This window comes from Rhinopithecus bieti, unplaced genomic scaffold (genome assembly GCF_001698545.2).
Source record: "Rhinopithecus bieti isolate Rb0 unplaced genomic scaffold, ASM169854v2 scaffold_7648, whole genome shotgun sequence".
In the NCBI taxonomy this organism is placed as follows: Eukaryota; Metazoa; Chordata; class Mammalia; order Primates; family Cercopithecidae; genus Rhinopithecus; species Rhinopithecus bieti.
The window spans coordinates 605,107-625,537 of NW_016805609.1; the positions used below are offsets into that span (position 1 = coordinate 605,107).

The 20,431-nt window shown below is 39.5% G+C and overlaps 1 protein-coding gene across 2 annotated transcripts in view; it reads left to right on the forward strand.

Moving 5' to 3' along the window:
• Window positions 1-20,431, forward strand: part of ENTREP1 (endosomal transmembrane epsin interactor 1) — a 68,973-nt gene that overhangs the window by 12,426 nt on the left and 36,116 nt on the right. The gene's annotated exons all lie outside the window — the stretch shown is intronic.

Genomic DNA, 20,431 nt, shown 5'->3' on the forward strand with positions numbered 1-20,431 from the left:
GGAGGGAATAATATAATAAACTCCCTGTACCCATTGCCCAGGTTCTATACTGATTAACTTCCAGCCAATCTTTACAGCTATACTCCCACTCATTTTCTCTCATGTTCTTTTTTCTCTATATTCTTTTTATTTATTTATTATTATTATTATTATTATTATTATTATTACTTTTGAGATGGAGTCTCACACTGTTGCCCAGGCTGGAGTGCAGTGGCGCAATCTCAGCTCACTGTAACCTTTGCCTCCCGGGTTCAAACAATCCTCCCAGGTAGCTGGGATTATAGGCGCCCGCCACTGCGCCCAGCTAATTTCTTGTATTTTTAGTAGAGACGGGGTTTCACTGTGTTGGTCAGGCTGGTCTCAAACTCCTGACCTCGTGATCCTCCCGCCTTGGCCTCCCAAAGTGCTGAGATTATAGGCGTGAGCCACCAAGCCCGGCTGTTATTCTTTTTTTTTTTTTTTTTTTTGACACAGTCTCACCCTGTCGCCCAGGCTGGAGTGCAGTGGCACATTCTTAGCTCACAGCAACCTCTGCCTCCCAGGTTTAAGCAATTGTCATGCCTCAGCCTCCTGAGTGGCTGAGATTACAGGTGTGCACCAACAACATGCCTGGCTAATTTTTGTATTTTTAGTAGAGATGGGGTTTCACCATGTTGGCCAGGCTGGTCCCAAACTCCTGACTTCAAGTGATCCACTTGCCTTGGCTTCCCAGAGTGTTGAGATTACAGGCGTGAGCCACCGCGCCTGGCCTCCTCTATATTCTTTTGAAGCAGATCTCATATATTAATCATGAATATATGACTTTTTATTGTTACAATGTTTGAGTTGAACAACCTTAGAATTTTGTTGCATAGATTTGCTCTATTATCTCTTTATGGCATAAATATTGTATTCTCTTGGAAATATGGGCATATACTGGTGATTTTATCCTTTTCTTTGGTATTGAGGTAAAATTTATGTAGCAAAATGAATCATTTTAAAGTATACGATTCAGGGGCATTTTTAGAACATTTCCAATGTTCATCCTTTGTTTTTATTTGCTATGTCATTTTGATTCAGGGACTGTAAACTTATCATTTACAGTTTTAAATGGTAAGTTTAAACTTACCATTTAAAGTGAATCAAAATAGACAATGCTAAAGGAGTTTCCAACTTTTAAAGATAAAATAGAGGGTCCAGGAAATTAGATTTGAATTGTGGTATACTTAAAATTTTTTTTCTATATAGTATCTCTTATTTTTATTTGTCTCATCCATCTTGAAATGGAGTTAAATAATTTTCTAAAGTCATTTTGTATATATGCTTAATAGTTCATCTTAAACAGATCGTTGCTTGCTAGGCAACAGGCAATCAGTGCAAAACTCCTAAATACAAAGAGAAGAAGCACATTGTGGAATCTTTGTGTGTCAGAATAATTAATGGATCCCAATACTGTGTTGATGGTCTTGAAAAACTAACCTGAAGTGGTTTTAGGCCCACAAGATGACATAGGCAACATTTGACATCTCCATCGATGATTGTATTTCATGAAATTCCTTTAATAATTTTGGAAAGAATCAATTTTTAACATACCATTTTAATATATGAAACAGCAGGAAGAGAGAAAATGAGACTTTGGATGAGTTGTATAGCCTGTGTTATAAGTGGCGAAAATGTGTTTCACAATAACTCTCTAGGTTTACAGTCTCTGTGAAAAATTTTGATTGGTGTTTAGTGTTTATATGAATATTTGGTAACAGGAATCTCCTTTGCACTGTCTTTTTCCATTGAGTCAATATTAAATTGCTCAGTAATACAAATCTCCAGTATCTAAATTGAATTAAAAGAAGGAAATCTTCAATGGTATTTGTACTTTGAAAATTCCAAATGATGAAGAGAGTGTAAGTGTGTTCTGGATAGATTCAAGAAAGTATACTTATTAAGACATTTATTTGACCTTGTTGTCTTTTGAAAAGCTGCCTCACATATTTATTATGTAAGTTTAAGGAGCCTTAAATGAAAATGGCCCGGTCTTATTACATTCTTATCCATTTATTTCTCATCTTTGTTAAGTATATGCATTTTGTCACAAAGTTGTAACCAGTGTGTACATATTATGTCCTGCACTGCTTTTTCTGTATAATGTAAAATTAAGTTACTATCAGGTTTCCATGTATGAGGAGTCTACATGCTTATTATTTAAAACTGTAAGCAGGCTTCTGCCTTATTTCTGTATCACCATTAGTTTTTACCCTATTGTTGGACATTTGAGCTTCTATATTTTGGCTGCTATGAGTTATGTACTTAGAAGTCATATAGAGATTGTCTTGAAATGTTAATTAGCATCAATTTATAAGGAAGATAAATTAATTTGTAGGGATTCTACAAGGGCAAACTTTCTATCTATTGATAATTGGAGACTTAGTCAATATCATCAATGAAAAATCCTCAGTTCATATGTATCTTTTATTTTTTTTGAGAGAGGGTCTTGTTCTGTTGCCCAGGCTGGAGTGTGGTGGCATGATCACTGCTCATTGCAGCCTCAAACTCCTAGGCTCAAGGGATCCCCCCAGCTTAGTCTCCTGAGTAGCTGGGACTATAGGTGTGTGCCACCACACCCAGCTAATTTTAAAATTTTTTTTGCAGAGATGGGAGTCTCACAACATTACCCAGGCTGGTCTCGAACTCCTGGGCTCAAGTGATCTTCCCACCTCAGCTTCCCAAAGTTCTGGGATTACAGGTGTGAGCCACTATGCCTGGCTCACATGAATCTTAATAGTATACCATTATAACTCATGCCAGATGCTTATGTTATGTTAAAAAATGGAAAAATGCCAGTCAGATATTCCTAACCCATCCTTTTAAGAGTAGCATCACTGTGTGCAAGCCACTGAAATCTTCTGAGCCTAGTTTTCTTTTTGGCACAGAGGGAATAATTTAGTGATACCAAGGGAAGCTCTACCCTACCCCTCCCTTAATGGATATTTTTTCTCCATTCCGCCCCCTCCAAACCCCTCTGCCTCAGTTTCCCAAGTTTAGGGAATGTGCCATTGCATGCTTTTTGGCAGGAGGCCATGCTCCATTAGGGGAGCCAGAGGACCCCATGGGTCTGTGTTCTTGCAGGCCTAGCCTTGGCTAATTAGAGTTCTGTCCCCTTCACCTTCTCATCCATACTGTAGGCTCAGGGGCACCTTCTGACTTGGGACTTTCATGCCCTAGCTAGTTGCTTGGCTGGCGCCTTCTCTTCTGGCTCTCAGTTCAGCAGTCACTTCCTGCCAGAGGCCTTTCCTGACCACTCTGATTGCAGTGGCTCCTGCCTTGCCTCTAGCCATATCCCAGCACTGCTTTACTGGCTTTGTGGTCTGTGATTAGCCTATGTACCTTACATTTGTTGCCCCTCTCCCCAGACTATAGTCAGTTCCATGAGGACAAGAGTCTTGTCTTTTTCACTGTCTTTCTCTAGGGCCAATGTGCTCAATACACATTTGTTGTTGACTGTGGAGTTAATTTGACAGCCAATAAGAAATTTAGGTCCTGGGTAAACTCTCACAATTTCTTTTGTTTTTGTCTTAAATTTCTCTCACTTGCTTTTGTTCTCCAGAACCTTGTATTCATTCCTTTTGAACTTCAAGGTTATCAGGGAGTATTTTGGTGGTGGAGGTTTGGAGGGGAAGGATACTCTTTTCAGGGCCCTTGGAGAGGCAAGCCGTCCTTGTTTTTAGTTGTTCACATCAGTCTAGAACACATGAATATTCCCTTTTGAGAACCATTTACATTTGGGCTTCCTCTTTTGTGGTTGTTACCTTGATAACATCAGGTTTTTTACTGGGTTGAACAAAGAAGGGTCGCTGTGACCTAGTTCCTTCAAACTCGAGTTTTCATGGAAATTCAGGGTGAAGCCTTCATTTACTGGGTCATGTTTCTTATACTAACATACTCGTGTGCTCAGAACAAAAATGATCATATTGGAAAATAGTTGCTAAATATTTGTAGCTATTTATGGCTATGACTAAGAATAAACTAGGAAGTATGTGTGCATGTGTGTGTGTGTGTGTGTAGTATTCTAGGTTGTGTGTTTTCCATGAAGAGCTAATATTTTCCATTTTAAAGAGTATTTTATTTCTTTTAGACATCATTCCTCTTTCATGCTAAGAAAATGTTCTGTAAGTGTTTACAAATGACGGACAATGCTAGAAACAGCCTCAAAGATTGTCTAGTCTAGGTACCTCAGTTAGAAAACAGAACGGTCTTAATAAGATTTTTTAAAAAATTTTCTTTTGTGGTACAGGCATTTTAGTGGCAGGTATTTTCCTTGGTGGTACATTTAGTAAGATTTGCTACTGTGAAAGTCCACCTAGCTCTTTGCCTATATTTTTGGTTCCTTATGAAGTGGTGATGTGAGCTTTGTTATCTGTTTTCTCGTCCAGATGGGATAAGTACGACCTAAAAATGATAAAGGGACAGCTCCATTATTTAGCATCAACCACGAAGGTTCTTCCCCAGTGATGTTCTCGGGGCACACACGTGTGGCTTATTCCCAACTGTGGCTCCTGTTGATTTGTACCCCAGACCAAGAATAGATGAGGGTAAATGTATTGGCTATTGGTCTTTCAGTTTATTTTCTAACTTCAAGATTATAGTATTTAGGATAAAACCTCATTACCTAAAGAGACTACAAAATGGCTTTAGGTATGCTTAATTTTTTTTTTTTTTTTTCATCTAAGAGTCCATATAGGCTAGGTTGGTAAGATAATTCTGCTCACAAAGCCATTTGGGGAGCTAGGAATTTTTCCTCTTATTGTGTCTTGGATGGAGAGTCATAGAATCCTTACTTTGTCAAAAGTCAGAAATAGTTTTAGGTGGATTATGCTGTGAGATAGATTGTGGTCTTTTCTTTCCTGAGGATATGGAGAGCTGGAGGGGTCAGAATACCTATGTGCAGTTTTTGAAGCTCTCGGATTTTGGCAGTTGAATTCTTTGAAGTACATTTCCATAAATTGAAATGAACCCTTGTTTGATAGTTCACAAAACCTGGATTTTAATGCTGACACATTACCACTGATTGTCAGGTGATCTTGGGGAAATCTCTTGACCCAAAAGTCAAGAGATTTTCCCAAGGTCTAAACCAATAAGTGGCTTAGATCAGAATAATATTTTAGGATTCCTTCCAGCTCTCATATTATAGATTCCAGAGTCCTCTTTATTACCTTGATGGTGATTTAATTTCAGATGGACATTTCAACTGGTCATTATAAGCTCCTTGTATATAAACTGAAATACTATGATTATTTCACTCTGTGTTTTTTAAGGCATAAAATGGAAGACTCTTCTTACTCTTCAGAATTATTAGTAATACATTCTTGCATGTATATAATGCTTAAGAATTTTCCAATTTCTTTCATATACCTTTTCTCATGGCAGATATTATTCCTTTTATGTGGATAAGAGAATATTAGCTCAGGAGTTAATATTAGCTCAGGCTTGTCCAGTTCACAATGAGTTGAATGATTTTTAGAAAGAACCCAGGGTTTTGGGCTCCTAGTTCATTGCTTCTTGCATTGTAACATTTTACATTAGCCAATCGGTAGCCATCTCACTGTGGTCAACAGTGGCTTTTTTGTGGTATAGAATATAAATTAAATAAGCTGTTGTCTTATTTGTGAATGTCTTATTTGTGAATTCTTTTTCAAGATCTGAAGTGGCAAACGTTTTGGGAATTTTATCTTTCACTCAAAAGAGCCAGAGGCAGGAATGACCAAGGTAACACAAGGTGTAGTTTTGAGTCTCAGTCCTATCAATTTCAACCAATGAGTGGCCAAGGAAATGATCTCATTTGTACACTCATCTGTACAGTGGGAGTATACCCGTTCCTCAGGATCGTAATGCACATTGAAACTAAACTGTAAAATGGGATTTAAGGCTGTGTTAACACATTATGAATTATTTTTTAATCGTTCATTGAGAAAATCTCCAAGAGAAGATCTGGCCTCCCAATTTGATGTGTCATTATGTAACAACCCATGGTAGAAAAATGTGCACTTAGGTATTGTGAAGGCATCTTAGGCTGGGTTCAGGCTTCTCTGTGATCACAGTGCATTTAGTCTGTTGGCAACAGATCTTTGATTTCTCCCCTCTGATCACCTTCTCCCAGGAACTGTGCATTGGGTAAGAACTTGGGATCCTCAGAAATTGAAAGCAGTCTTGGGTAGTTCACCTATGGTTAGAATCAAGACCTGGGCAGTACCTTGTTTTGGAGACTGACCTAAGCCAATTTGGGTATGCTTTAATTAGTGGGTTTAATTTGGTAGCTACAGGTAATTGCCAAAGCTTAGAAGTAACCTTTCTGCCAAGTTAATTGTTCAAATGAAGTTGATTCTCAGATCAAATTCTGCTATCCATACACTTATTGCTATCCATCAGACAAAAAAATTGTTCATGCCCTTTGTTCTGAAGGTTAAAGTATAGAGAGTTGAGATTTGTATCATGCTTACAAAATAGGGTGTGTGAACAATGTTTTTGTCTCTCGTTTTCCTATTCACTTGTCTTGAATACCACTGTGGATTCCTTGAAAACCTGTTGACCCAGCAATGCTAAGTTTATAAGACCCACTTCAGTAAGGGAGAGCAGCTCTTTGTCAGTTCTCAGAAGGGATGAGCCAAAGAGAGGATATTTACAGGGTTTTAGAGCACCTGCTGGATGATTGGTTTTTTTGAGACAGGGTCTCACTCTGTCACCCAGGCTTCTGAGTGAAGTGGCACCATCACAGCTCACTGCAGCCTCGACCTCCCTGGCTCAGGTGATCCTCCCACCTCAGCCTCAGCCTCTTGAGTAGCTGATGTTGAAAAGGTAATCATTAGCTTGGTCAACATCGCTAGTCACTAAGGAAATGAAAATCAAAACCACAACATCAAAACATCATGTAATATACCTTTAATAGGAACAATTAAACATGAGAGCCCATTTTTAACATCCACTATGCTAATTAAACAAGCTAATAATTTCATCAATGGCATCTCAATTCCATATTCACTCTGCTAATTTAACAAAATCAGTTGGGTGTTGTTGGGAGATCAAGATAAGGGAAGCAAGCTTTTGGAGTTTGGCCTTCCTCATAAATGCAGCTGACCATCCTAGAATATGAATTCTTGACTATCCTTGGGTGTAGCTTAGACCAACCAATGTGTACATACATAATATCACATTGCCAGTGCTAAAGTGCATTATAGACTATTTTGTGATTTAAAAGTAATGGCAAAAACCGCAATTACTTTTGCACCAAATCTAATAGTAGTACATATGTATTTGGGTTGCTTAAGGGAGCCCTCTGACCAGTCCTGCATCCAGGTTGTCTGAGCCCAACAGAGTACAGTGATCAATTTCTGAATATGACTATGAGAAAATTCTCAAATTATGAATGATTCGGGGCAAGGGGGAGACCATTCTGAATTGGGGAACATCTTAAAATTTATGTGTTGTCAAGAAATATTGCAGAATAATGTGTACGGTCCTATCTGTGTGTGTGTGTGTGTGTGTGTGTGTGTGTGTGTGTGTGGTGCGTATGTTGAAAAACACCAAGTGATCATACATGTGTTTGTACTTACAGGGAAAATTTCTGAAAAGATATATAAGAAATTGTTTACAGTGGGCCCCTCTGTGGAGTGAAATGAGAATGGGAAGGAGGAAGACTTTTCTTGCTCTCCAATTTGTATTTGGAGGAAATAGTGCTGTATTGTGTGAAGAGGAGACTTTTAGTTTAGTTATCGTTTGTTTGATTTTTGCCACCCTGTACCTGCAATGTCTGAATTCCCTTTTTGGAGTTGGTGTCTCTGCCTTTGTGTACATCTTGGTGAGCCGGGGCCCTGCCTCCAGCGGTGCAGCTTCTGAGGACACGTGCTTATGTTTCTGAATGCCAGCAGCCAGCCTGTGAGCCCATGACCTGTACCCCCCAGAGCTCTAGCCCAGGACTCTGAATCTGGAGCTGTGGTGCTCTGTAGCCCTGGGGCCACTTGGAACTTATTGGACAAAGGAGGCAGCTTGTGTCCAAGGCTGACAACAAGGGACCTGGTTTTCCTGTGGCATGACCTTCCTAGAAGTTCCGGCTCCCAGGTTCTTTGGCTCCTTCCTGGGTTCCTGAGCCTTGTTCTTGTGGATTCTGTGAGCTACCTGAGAGTCTTGCAAGAAATTCCTTTTCTTCTTAAATAGGCTGAGTTGGTTTCTCTTGTTCCTAACAGAATCAAGAACCCTGAATGCTTAAGACCATGATTTTTCTTCTATGAATATTACTTTTATAATAATTAAAATACTTCAAACTAAATAGATTCATTTTTAAACATTTGGACACTTATGGTAACTCAGTTGAAAAACAAGAAATCCAGTGGGCATGCAAAGTAGATGGATTGGTGGTGAGCTCAGCATTGGTGGGAAGTGTCAGGTGAAGGAGGCTGGTTCGGTGTGTCAGGGCATGGGTGGTGGTAGAATTGGGTCTTATGAGCTGTAATCTCTCAATGATCATGTCAAAGAGTTTCCTGGTAAAGCTCTTTTTGTGAAGAGAAAATAATGATCTCTAAATGGGCATTATGTGTTAGCAGGCATTCTGCACATTGAAGGAGAGGAAAGAGTATAGATTTGGGTCAGACCCAGATCTGACCTGGGTCCTGTAGTTAGTTGTATAATTTGGCATAATACTTTACCCCTCGGAGACTGTTTCTCATTTATTTCATATTTATACTTATATATCTAAATCTATTATTTCTCTATTTATCCATTACCTATATCTCAAACACACCACAGTGATATTTTATAATTTAGTAGGTGCCTTTTAAGAGGGAAAATATTTTTTATTAAAAAAATGGGAGCTCTTAGGCTTCTTACTCTTTTTTGAAAATTTTTACCTTTTGAGATGGAGTCTCACTCTGTCACCCAGACTGGAGTACAGCGGTACAATCTTGGCTCACTGCAACCTCCGCCTCCCGGGTCCAAGGGATTCTCATGCCTCAACCTCCTAAGTAGCTGGGATTACAGGCACGCACCGCCATACCTGGCTTAATTTTTGTATTTTTAGTAGAAGTGGGGTTTCACCATCTTGGCCAGGCTGGTCTTGAACTCCTGACCTCAAGTGACTTGCCCGTCTCAGTCTCCCAAAGTGCTGGGATTACAGGTGTGAACCACTGTGCCTGGCCTACCTTCTTATTCTTATTAAAAATAATTAGACCTCTTCATTTATCCCACACCTAAACCTGACTTACACTCCACACAAATAACACTTTTTTTTTTTTTGAGATGGAGTCTCACTCTGTTGCCCAGGCTGGAGTGCAGTGGTGGCGATCTTGGCTCACTGCAGTCTCTGCCTTCTGGGTTCAAGCGATTCTCCTGTCTCCGCCTCCTGAGTAGCTGGGATTACAGGTACATGCCACCATGCCCGGATAATTTATGTATTTTTAGTAGAGACGGGGTTTCACCATGTTGGCCAGGCTGGTCTCGAACTCCTGACCTCAGTTGATTCACCTACCTAGGCCTCCCTAAGTGCTGGGATTATAGGTGTGAGCCACTGCGCCTGGCCAGAAATAACATTTTAAACACTTTCTGGTTTTAGCATTCTTGGTGGTTGTCCCACCTTGTTAAAAGTGAGGAATTTGCCATGGTTAATGTTAACCCACTTCCCTCCTTTCTTGTTTTTTAAAAAGTTATTTTTGTTACTCCTATTAATGACTTTATTGTTGTAGATAATATTATAAGCTTCTGTTTCTTAATTTCTGAACTTTGGATAGTATCTTTTGACCCTCTCTCATATAAGATAAAGAAATTATGTCTTTTCTTTACTTCTTACCCTGCTTTCCCATTTTTTGATAGTGACATTATTATTTTATGTTGTCAATGTCTTAACATTTACATTTTGCTCTTAAACTATATTAAATAATTCAAACTTTGCTATAAATTGTTTCTCAGATAATGAAAACCGCTAATGGCATTTATTAGATTCTTTATTTCCAGATTCACCTGAGGCCTTGGTATAAGGGATGCCAACATTCCAGTGTCTGTGTTAGACTATCTAAGCAGGGCTTGCAAAGCTGCTGGGTGAAAACTAGTTTTGCAACCCTTAGCTGATCTCCATCTCCCAGCCTAGAAAAAGATTAGGGATTAAAGAGACAAATGTTTTGGTGAAACTTACTGAATTGCTGTGGCGTTTTGAGTTCCACCTTCTCATGGGGGAAAGGGGGAGTATTTAAAGATAAACAATTGGAGAATATGATAGGGATTTTTTGGTGTTTGACTGGACCATTGTCGCTATGCCTGGGGATTCTAAAGGATGGATTGGAGCACCATGTGGCCTCAGAGTTAAAGCCTGTAGTTGTAAAATAACTCTATGTTCATAGACTAAGCCTGACCAGATGGGCCTCCCAGGAAAAAGCAGGCGTGGAGTGAGCTCACATCCTGCCCAGAGAGGCCATAGAGAGTGAGTGGACCACAGCAGAAGGAGGCTTGGCCTGGATGCTCAGGTTAAGGGAGCTGGAAGCTCAGCAGTAGGTATCTCTGAGGAGCCAATGCAAGCTCCATTCCAGAGAGATTCCCCTGTAAACACTTCCCAAGTCCCAACGTAACAGGCAGGTGAACTCTCCTTGCCCCTTACCTTGCTTACCAACATGGCTTTGGCCTTCCCCACACTCCCTTCTATCTAAAATGACCCAACTGTGTTGTAGGGGAGCAGTAGACCCACACGAAAAAAGGGAAGCAGAGCAGATTGAGGCCATTCCCTTGCCTTCCCACAGCAGGCTTGCTCCCTGCCTCGAGTAATAAGCCTGATGGCAGAGAGAGAAGCTTACATTCAAATGAAGTTCCAAGTCTTGACTGGGACACAGGCTTGGACATTGTAATTACTGAAATGAGTTGTTTTGTGACTTGAAGTAACTGGAGGACTTTTTGTACCTGATATTGATCAGAGAAGTCATGGTCCTGGACTCAAATTTCATCTTAAACAATCAGGAATAATGAGCCCTACAGAGTGGCCTTGAACAACATTGCAGCAAGGAAACAAAGTGGTTTTCTGTTGACCTCCATAAGCCCTGCTTGTTCAAGGGACCAGCTATATTATTTACTGCAACACCAGGAAGAATGATTGACACTAAAGAGAAGGAAATGTAATTCCATGTTATTCATAGGAAGACTGTTTCCTTTGCCAAGTCAAATGCATTATTTTTTCTTATTCTCTAGTATGTTCTTGGTATCATGCCACATTCTAGGTTGCTTCATGTTTGGACCATGACTTTGATGTATATCTTTGTATTTTTCTCAGAGGTTCTAAATGATTCTTTTCTTTCTTTCTTTTTGTTGACAAAAAGCCACCTAATCTCGGAGATCATCTAGTTGCTGCTTCTGTCTTTTTTTTTTTTTTTTTAAAGACAGGATCTCACTCTCACCCAGGCTGGATTGCAGTGGCGTGGACACGGCTCACTGCAGCCTTCCTGGGGTCAAGTGATCCTTCCACCTCAGGCCAAGTAGCTGGGGCTACAGACATGTGCCACCATGCCCAGCTAATTTTTTTAATTTAATTTTTTGCAGAGTCAGGGTTTCACCATTTTGCTCAGGCTGGTCTTGAACTCCTGAGCTCAAGTGATCTGCCCACCTTGGCCTCCCAGAGTGCTGGGATTACAGGTGTGAGCCACCATGCCCAACCTGCTGCTTTTTTCTTTATTGAGATGTAGTTAACATACCAAAAAATTCACACATTTAAAGCATACAATTCAATGGATTTTTAGCATATTCCCAGATCTATGCAAACTTCTCTACTATCAATTATGGAATATTTTCATCACCCTCAAAAAATCTGTCACTTCTGATTTCCTTTCAACACTTTCAGCCCCAGGAAACCACTAATGTACTTTTTGCCTTCATAGATTTGCCCATTCTGGATATTTCAAATAACTTGAATCATACAGTATGTGATCCTTTGTAACTGATTTCTTTCAGTTAGCATATTTTTTAGCTTAATATTTTTAAGGTTCATCCATGCTATAGTACTTTTCCCTTTTTTATTGCTGAAAAGTATTCCATTATGTGGATATGTCACATTTTATTTATTTATTCATCAGTTGATGGACATTTCCACTTTGGCTGTTAGGAATAATGCTGGGCCAGGCACGGTGGCTCATGCCTGTAATCCCAGCACTTTGGGAGGCTGAGGCAGGTGGATCACCTGAGGTCAGGAGTTTGAGACTAGTCTGGCCAACATGGTGAAACCCTGTCTTTACTAAAAATACAAAAATTAGCCAGGCATGGTGGCGGGCACCTGTAACCCCAGCCACTCAGAAGGCTGAGGCAGGGGAATTGCTTGAAACCAGGAGGTGGAGATTGCACCATGCTACTCCAGCCTGGGTGCCAAAAAAGTGAAACTCCATCTGAAGAAAAAGAAAAAAAAAAAAAAGAAAGAAAAGAAAAGGAATAATGCTGCTATGAACATTAATGTACAATTTTTTTGTGGATATGTTTTCATTTCTCTTGGGTATATGTATAGGGGTGGAATTGCTGACTCATATGGTAACTACATGTTTAACATTTTGAGAAATTGCTAAACTGTTTTCAAAGTGGTTGTGTCATTTTGTATTTCCCCCAGCAGTGTTTGAAGGTTCTAGTTTCTCCACGATTTTGCCAACACTTGTCGTCTGTTTTTTTGATTGTGGCCATTTTTTGGAGTGTGATGTGGCATCTCATTGTGATTTTGATTTGATGTTCAGCATCTTTTTATGTGTGTATTGGCCATTTGTACATCGTCTTTGGAGAAATGTCTACTGAGATCCATTGCCCATTTAAAAATTGGTTACTTGTCTTTTATTATGAGTCCTTATCAGATACAGAGGCTCCCCACTTACAGTGGGGCTATGTCCAGATAAACTCATCATAAATTGAAAATACTGTAAATGAAAATGTATTTAATACACCTAACTTACTGAGCATCATAGCTTAGCCTAGCTTACTTTAAACAAACTCAGAACATGTACATTAGCCAACAGTTGGGCAAAGTCATCTAACACAAAGCCTATTTTATAATAAAGTATTACATATCTCATGTAACTATTCCATTTTTCATATTCAGTACAGTAATTTATTGAATACTGTACTGAATATGAAAAATGGAATAGTTGTATGGATATTTGAAGTACAGTTTCTATTGAATGAGTATGGCTTTCACACTATTTTAAAGGCAAAATATTATGGGGTGAACCATTGTCAAGTTGGGGACTTGCAAACATTTTCTTTTTTGCAAGTCCCCAGCTTGCAAAATGATTTGATTTTCCACGTTGGGGACTTGCAAAAAAGAAAAAGGATATGATTTGCAAACATTTTCTTTGATTCTCTGGATTGTCTTTTTACTTTCTTGATGCTGCCCTTTGAAGCACAAAAGTTTACAATTTTGAAGTTCAGTTCATGTATTTTTAATTTTGTAGCTTACACTGTTGTATTTAAGCAGGGCTTTGTCTAATCCAAGGTCATGAACGCTTACTCCTGTAAATTTTTTCTAAGATTTTTATTATTTTAGCTGTTTCGCTTAGGTCTTTCATTTTTTTTTTAGTTAATTTTTGCATATGGTGTGAGGCAGGGGTCCAAGTTTATTCTTTTGCATGTGGATATACAGTTGCCCCAGCACCATTTGTTAGAAAGACTCTTCTTTCCCCATTGAATTATCTTGACACCTTTGTTGAAAATAAGTTGACCCTAAGTGTGAGGTTTATGTATCTGGCTTCTTGAACATGTTCTTTTTGCTAGTTGTTCCACTTTCCCTTTTGGGTGTTTCTTGTTAAGACCACTCACTTCCTGTTCTAGTCTGGACTTAATTGTTTTCTGGCCTGCTGCACAGATGTCATCTGAATATTTCTTTTCATTGTATTATTAAATTAGATCCATTGTTTCTTAGGTCTCATGCGTTCTTTTTCTTTGGGTTCCTTTTTAATTTGCCAGAGAACATTCTCAAATAATAATTTTCAGAAAGAATTGAGAGAAGACAGCTCTCTCAGGGTTTGAACACCTTGATGTGTCTTTGTTTTCACCCTCTCACCTGAATAATAGTTAGGCTGGATATAGAATCCTGGGTTCAAAATAACTTTTCTTCCAAAAAATGAAGTCATTGCTTGATGCTTTTATCATAGATGAGAATCTTGATGCTGATCTGATTCTTGTTCCTTGGTAGAAAACCTTTTCTTTTCTATCTGGAAGCTTTTAAGATATTTTCTTTTCCTTGAAAAGCAATAAAATTTGATTTTCAAAAAGATAAAATCATGAGTCTCAGGCAAATATAAAATGAACATGACTGATTAACGATGGAGCACTAGTTCAAAGAGCATTTGAGAAACTAAGCATTTATGGACAATGTTGGGAGAAGATTGCTGGGATAGACACAAAACTGGTTAATGTACTGCAAAGCCATAAACTGTAACTTCTGAAGTTCCAATTGAACAGAACCTTATTTTCATCTCTATTGAAATAACATCTACAACTTAAACTCTGTTCCTACAGATGTAAAGTAGCCATTTCAGTAAATAGATTACCCAGTAATCTCTTCTGCCTGTTTTCAAGTTTCAGATAATTTTTCGGAGTCTTCTGAAGTTACATGAGGTTATGTCTAGGTGGAGTCTTTTCTCCTTCATCCTTTTGGGTATTTGGTGAGCTTTTGTGATTTGAATATATGTGCCTTTCTTCAACGCTGAGAATTTTTCTTGTTTCCCTGATGATGATGATGATGATATGATGATTGTGATTATTATTATTATTTTGAGACCGAGTTTCACTCTGGCCCCCAGGCTAGAGTGTAATGGCATAATCTTGGCTCACTGCAGTCTCTGCCTCCCAGGTTCAAGCGATTCTCCTGCCTCAGCCTTTGGAATTGCTGGGACTACAGGCATGCACCAACACACTCAGCTAATTTTTGTATTTTTAGTAGAGATGGCATTTCGCCTTGTTGGCCAGGCTGGTCTCAAACTCCTGACCTCAAGTGATCCATCTGCCTCTGCTGCCCAAGTGCTGGGATTACAAACTCGAGCCACCGCACCCAGCCTCCTTGATTATTTTCTTCCCTCCATTTGCTCTGTTCTTTCCTTCTAGAACATCTAAAAATCAGATGTTGGACCTCTTGGATTGAACCTCTTTGTTTCTTAACTTTTCAGAGTTTCCCATTTCTGTTTGTCTTTTAATGTATTTTCTTAATTTTGCTCCTGCCATTCTATTGAAGTGTTTGACAATTATATTTTTTTAATGTTCAAGAACACTTTTTTGATCTGATTTATTCTTTTTCTTAGCAGCTGTTCTTGTGTTATTATGCTGTATTTTTTTCCTATTTGAAGATACATATCACATATATTTAACATTTTTCTATTCTCTGAGTAATCTGTTTTCTTTTTTGGGGTCAGTGATTCTGGTTGACATCTAGGTCCTTCTTTTTTGTATTGTTAGATTTTCTTTTTTTTTGAGACAGAGTTTCGCTCTGTTGCCCAGGCTGGAGTGCAGTGGCGCCATCTCGGCTCTCTGCAACCTCTCCACCTCCCAGGTTCAAGCAATTCTCCTGCCTCAGCCTCTCAAGTAGCTGGGATTATAGGCATGTGCCACACAACCTGGCTAACTTTTGTATTTTCAGTAGAGACTGAGTTTCTCCATGTTGGCCAAGCTGGTCTCGAACTCCTGACCTCAGGTGATCTACCCTCCCGGCCTCCCAAAGTGCTGGGATTACAAGCGTGAGCCACTACGCCCAGCCATGTTGTTAGATTTTTGAATGTCTGTTGATCCTTGATCATTCATTCTAGTCATAACTAAAGAGCTAGATTGGTAATATTTACAATAATATTTGCAATCATAACAACAACACATAACTGAGATGCATGTACTAAGCGACTAATCACATGAGGTGTTATTAGTATCCTCATTCTGAGGAAACCAAGACACAGAGAGGTTAAGTGATTTGCCTAGGTCGCATAGCTAGAAGTGGCAGAGCTGGGCTGCAGTTCCAGCAGGTCTGTCTCTGGAGTCTTTCTTCTTAATCACTACCTGGTTCCATAGCAGGCTTGTTTGGGAGGGCCAGCTAGCTGTCTGAGAACTCTGTGCAGCTTAATGGGCCATAGCGATTGATAGGCTTCATTTTAGTGTGTGCTTGAGAGAAGCAAGCTGATGACCCCCAATATGCCAAAAAGAAGAAGACAAGGCTGGATGTGGTGGCTCATGCTTGTAATCCCAGTACTTTGGAAGGCCAAGGTGGGAGGATCATTTGGGGCCAGGACTTTGAAACCAGCCTGGGCAAAAGAGCTAGACCCCCATCTCTACAAAAACTTAAAAAATTAGCTGGACAGTGACACATGCCTATAGTCCCAGCTGCTTAGGAGGCTGAGGCAGGAGGATCACTTGAGCCCAGGAAACTGAGGCTGCAGTGAGCCATGATCGCACTACTGCAGTCCAGGCTGGGTAACAGAGTGAGACCTTACCTCTAAGAAAAATAAAAGTAAAAGAAGATAACACCACACCAGGACCCCGGCACCCCAAGGGAGATTATTTCACTCTCTCAGAGTGAAGTTCACTAGTACTCGCTGGTGGACAAATGCTTGTACTCTCTATTAGTTTTGCATCTTTGAAAGTCTCTTCAATATTTTTTCAATGTTTTATTATGAAAATTCTCAACAGAACAGTTGAGCAAATAGCACAATGAACTCTGATATGCCCTTCACTTGAATTCCAATGCCATTAACATTTTGCCACATTTGCTATGTCTCTATATAAATAGATATTCTATATTCAACTATTCAAAGTTGCAGATTTCATGGTGATTCACCCCTATATGCTGTAGGAAGCACCTTCTAAAGATAAAACATTCTTTTGCATCACCATAATAACATGATCATGTTATTAAGAAAACTTTCTTATGATTTTCCTAATAAATTTCCTAATGTCATCTAATACTCAGCCTACGTTTAAATTTCCCCACTTGGTTCAAAATCTTTAAATAACTTTTCTTAACCAAAACCTTTGTAACTGAAGTATGATTTGTGCACATTTCTGTAGGTATAATGTGCAAAAACGTCCACGATTCTATCAAGGTTTGCTTATGGCATTTAATTAGTCTGTCTCTTTAGTCTTTTGTGTTCTAGAATACTCTTCTTTTTCCTTTTTTTCTTTTTGTAGGAATTAGTGTAGAGATTACTCCAATTGGCTTATATGTTATTGTTGTTCTTCTTTTTCTTCTTTGATATGAAAATTTCAAATATACTCCAAAGTTGAGAGAAATACAAAAATCCCCATGTACCCATTGCCCAGCTACAGCAATCAACACATGTCCGGACTTGTCTCATCTGGACCCCTATTTCCCTTCTCTTTTGCCACTGGATGATTTTGAAATAAATTTCAGCCTTGACAACATTTAATCCTTAAATATTTTAGTATATATTTATAACAGATACATAATTTGTCAGGCTCATCAAGTATTTTAATAATTGGTTTGTTTTAATTTGACTCACATTGCACTTAGCTGATATGTCTCTTGAGTTTCTTTTAATCAGTAAGTCCCTCTTTCTCTTGTTTTCTCCGTTGCAATTTTTATTTTTATTTTTTTTTGAGATGGAGTCTTGCTCTGTCGCCCAGGCTGGAGTGCAGTGGTGCCATCTTGGCTCACTGCAACCTCTGCTTCCTGGGTTCAAGTGATTCTCCTGCCTCAGTCTCCCTGAGTAGCTGGGATTACAGTCTCCCTGAGTAGCATGCCCAACACCATGCCCAGCTAATTTTTGTATTTTTAGTAGAGATGGGGTTTCACCATGTTGACCAGGCTGGTCTTGAACTCAGGTGATCCACCTGCCTTGGCTTCCCAAAGTGCTGGAATTACAGGCATGAGCCACTGCACCTGGCCCATTGCAACTTATTTGTTAAAGAAACTGAGTCCTTTGTTCCATTGAGTTACATTGGATCCCCATGGTGCTGTTCAATATGTTTCTCTGTCCCCTTTATTTCCAGTAACTGGTAGTTAAATCTAGAGGCTTGATCTGATTCAGGTTCTGTTCTGGGGTCAGAACACTTCACCAGTGGTGGCGTGTATTTCCAACAGGAAGCACACATTGTTCAGTTGTCTCTCTTTTTGTGATATTGGCAGTCAGTGGTGACACTTCCTTAGATCACTTGAGTAACTTGAACCTTTTATGTTAAAAAATGTCAATAAATAACAATTGCAAGCAGGAGTCTTTAAACCATTGATCCCCACACCGTATCCATTAAACCATTCTGTCCTTTGAGATATTAGATTGGTAACCCTGGAAAAGGGGGGCCTTATATAAATTCAGGGAGTGCCATATACTGTGATGAATTATTACAGTGTAAATACTCCCATGTAGCCTTGCTTTAAAAAAAATACGGGATGTTATCAAGGTTCACTTATGGCATTTAATTATGATAATTTAGTTTACTGTAAAATTGTAATGGCTCTTGGAAGTGCTAATTGTTTAACTTTATTTAACTTAAGGTTTCTCAGATTTATCTCACTTCACGCCTCTTTCTCCACAGACTACATATTAAGCCCTCCCAGAAAAGTAATCAATGGAAAGTTATTTGGGAAACACCTTAAATCATTTGTTCAGTCACTCAGTAAACATTTTTCGAGCATCTGCTTTATGTCAGGCATTGTATTAAACACATATATAGAAATGGACTCTCAAGTTTGATTGGTTCTTTACTTGTCTGGTGTTAGAATATTTCAAATGTCACGTGGAGAGAAATACCTGACTTAGCAGATTATAATGATCTGATCACTGGGGCATACCGTATCTCAAAATAGGCAATATCCCTGTCTCCGAAGAGTCATATAATCTGGCTTTCATTCCACTGCTCAGTCAGGAGTTGAAGAGGGGAGAGACAAGGTGAGGCACTCCAATTATCCATGGCTGACTGCATCATGAACCACCTGAAAACCTAATGGTTTCAAGCCACAGCTTATCATTGTCTCTTATGGTTTTGTGGATTGACAGGATTCCTGTTTGGTGTCTCTCATGTGATTGCAGTTAGATGGCAGCTGGGTTGGGAATCATCCGGAGGTTTGACTGCCCCGAACCTCCCTGATGGCTCTTTCACATGACTGGCAGGTGGTACTGGCTGTTGCCTGGGAGCTCAGCTAGGGCTGGTGACTAGAGTGTGACCCTGTGATCTCCTCATGTAACATGGTGGCTGGTTTCTGAGATGGAGTGTCTCAAGTGAGTAGTGTTCCAGGAGGCCTACTTTTGTGTGTGTGTGTGCATTTTTTATTGTGGTAAAACATACGTAACCTAACATAAAACTTACCGTTTTAAACATTTTAAAGTGTACAATTCAGTGGCATTTTAAAGTATACATTTAGTGGCATTAAGCACATTCACAGTGTTGTGCAATCATCACCACTGTCCATCTCCAGAACTTTTTCATCATCCCAAATAGAAACTATACCCATTAAACAACAATACCCCATTTCCTTCTCCCCCCAAGTCTGTGGCAATCACTATTCTACTTTCTGTCTCTATGACTTTGCCTGTTCTAGGTATTGCATATAAGTAAGTGGACTCATACAATGTTTATCCTTTTTTGTCTGGCTTATTTCACTTACCAAAATGTTTTCAAGGTTTATCCATGCTGTCGGAGCATGTGTTAGAACTTTATTCCTTTTCATGGCTGAATGAGATTACATGGTATGTACTGGACCTCACCTCTTGATGTGAGGAACTCCCTATGAATACAGAGAGGGAAGGACTTGCTGTTGGCCATCTTCAGAGACTGCTGACCCTGGTTTGCAGATTCTTCTTAGGAGCTGTGGTCTTTGTGGTTGGGGAGTCATATGACCTGACTCTTGAACCTGCTGAACCTTGAGAAGCTAAGAGCAGCAAAGAAGGGGCCAGAAGTAGGGAAAGAAAGAAAATTAGAGAGGCACAGAGGAAAGGATAAAAGAGGAATGAAGTCAGAGAAGTGGAGTCTCAGGAACCATGGATATGCAACTTTGTTTATAATGAACTTTCTGCTGCCTTTCTAATCTTCACATCCAAATTTATTTTGGCCACCTTATTCCCAAGGGGCATAGCAGATCGGGTTCCTGACCAGTTCACCTTATTGGAACAATAAATCTCATGTGTCACATGATTCACTTACTGTTTCTCTTGTGACTCTTCCCTGGTCTTGGTCATGTTCCTAATGAGAACATGTTAATGTAGGGGTGACAGTGATGCCCAACTTGAGTTGAGGAATTATAGAGCTAGATATGTGCTGAGGGTCCCCTCCTTCTCTGCAGAGGCTGATTGCTTGGCTTATAAGAAGTCACTTTTCAGCTGGGTGTGGTGGCTCATGCCAGCAACCCCAGTGCTTTGGGAGGCTGAGGTGGAAGGATCAGCTTGAGGCCTGGAGTGTGAGACCAGCCTAGGCAACAAAGTGAGACCCTGTCTCTACCAAAAAAAAAAAAAAAAAAAAAAAAAACCCTTTTCTG